Below are 2500 nucleotides of genomic sequence, written 5' to 3' on the forward strand. Positions count from 1 at the left end.
ATAATGACTGCTCTTGTTGTTGGGTCAGAATATCAGATCAAAGTGCCAAGTTTAGAGAATACAAAAAATATATATATAACAGTAAATGCAGTTTGCATATAATTAGGCTTCATTTTTTTTTTTTGTGCCCATCCCAGAGGTGCAATATTGTTTTAAACAAGATGACTGGAAAGAACTGAATTTTTCCTATTTGTATGCCTAATTTGGTGTCAACTGACAAAGTATTTGCAGAGAAAATGTCTATGTTAAAGTTTACCACGGACACACAGACACACAGAAACAGACACACACACACACACACACACACACACACACACACACACACACACACACACAACCGAACACCGGGTTAAAACATACACTCACTTTGTTACACAAGTGAGTCAAAAAAAAGTTGCAGAAACCATGTAACATAAACAGAGAGGGAGAGAGAGGTGGCAGGGAGAGCATGGGCAGACAAACAGAGAGAGACGGAAACAGAAACTGAAACTGAAAAATGTTTTCATGCCATTGACATTACAGTCCTATTGGCATGGGACACATCAGAATAATCGTTTAACACATAAAAACAAACCAAACAGCATGAATATATGTATCATAGTCGCAGCAACAAACCTGCTGCAAGACAATGGAAAACACTTATGTCGTAAACGGCTATACCCACGTTCGACAAACTCACGGCGTGATCAACCTAAAAGAAAAGTATGAAGAAAGAAAAGTAAACCTATACATATTCAGTTAATTTGCACTTTCTCCGTGCATATTAGAAAACGATACAAATGTCGGCTTCTTTGAATCGACCATCCAAACTAAACGCAATGACAGTTAAAGCTGTAGTATGATTATTTTTTTAACTTTCGAGACTGCAATTCTTTTGTTGTGCTTGTCTGAATTTAAAGATAGACTTATTTCTTCATACAAACAGGATTGGCATTCTCATTTAGAAGATTCGGAAAAAAATATAGCTGGTTTCTTTCGTTTAAGAGTATATTTGAGACGGAAAAAATATATTTCAGAAAGAAACGGAGAGAGGTAGAGACAGTGACAGTGAAAGAGAGAGAGAGAGAGAGAGAGAGAGAGAGAGAGAGAGAGAGAGACAGACACAGACAGAGAAAGAGATAGAGAGAGACACAAAGACACAGACAGAGAAAGAGATAGAGAGAGACAGAGACAGAGACAGAGAGACAGAGAGAGACAGAGACAGACAGAGAAAGAGACGGAGAGAGGTAGAGACAGTGACAGTGAAAGAGAGAGACAGAGACAAAGACAGAGAGAGAGACAGAGAGAGAGAGAGAGAGACAGAGAAAGAGAGAGAGAGGGGGGACAAAGACACAGACAGAGAAAGAGAGAGAGAGAGAGAGAGAGAGAGAGAGAGAGAGACAGACAGACAGACAGACAGACAGACACAGAGAAAGAGAGAGAGAGAGAGACAAAGACACAGACAGAGAGAGAGAGAGAGAGAGAGAGAGAGAGAGAGAGAGAGAGAGAGAGGCAAAGACACAGACAGAGAAAGAGAGAGAGGGGGGGGAGACAAAGACACAGAGAAAGAGAGAGAGAGAGGGGGGCGGGGGAGACAAAGAGAGACACGGGGAGGGAAGGAGATTGATACAATGAGAGATGAGATAGAGAGAGAGAAGAAAGAGAGAGAGAGACAGAGATAGAGAGTCAGACAGAAAGAAAGACAAACAGACAGACAGACAGAGACGGAGAGACAAAGAGACAGTATCAGTATCAGTATCAGTAGCTCAAGGAGGCGTCAGTGCGTTCGGACAAATCCATATACGCTACACCACATCTGCCAAGCAGATGCCTGACCAGCAGCGTAACCCAACGCGCTTAGTCAGGCCTTGAGAAAAGAAAAAAAAAAAGTTAGTAGTAATGAAAATAATGATAAAATAATAATAATAATAAATAAATAATTAAATAAATAAGACAACAATGATGATAAATAAACAAATAAATATAAAACATGAAGACACACATTCACACATACACCCACACATGCATAACAGATATGCCCCCAAAACGCAGTTTCATAGATATGAAAGCACAGTCAAATACATACAAACGTACATGAGCTCCAACACACACACACACACACACACACACACACACACACACACACACACACACAACAACAAGAGACAGTGACGGGAAGGTAATCATGGGTAAATCCATCAAAAACAACACAGTCATTATTTAGGATTCCAGTCAGTGCCGCTCAGAATAAATAAATGGATAATGCATCACCCGTGGGGTAGGTGGCTTGAAGTGTGTGTGTGTGTGTGTGGGGGGTGGGGGGGGGGTCGGGGATGGTGGTGGTGGTGTTGGAGGAAAAACAGACATTAAACGAGCGATGCTGCCTGACACAAAGAGTGACAGAGACAGAGGACGAACGAATGAACGAAGGGACGAACAAACGAACTTTTTTTTTTTTTTTTTTTTTAGTTGAAGGGAAAAACAGGAATGACCACAAATGGCTTGTTTTCATGCTGCCCTC

This window comes from Babylonia areolata, chromosome 14 (genome assembly GCF_041734735.1).
Source record: "Babylonia areolata isolate BAREFJ2019XMU chromosome 14, ASM4173473v1, whole genome shotgun sequence".
In the NCBI taxonomy this organism is placed as follows: Eukaryota; Metazoa; Mollusca; class Gastropoda; order Neogastropoda; family Buccinidae; genus Babylonia; species Babylonia areolata.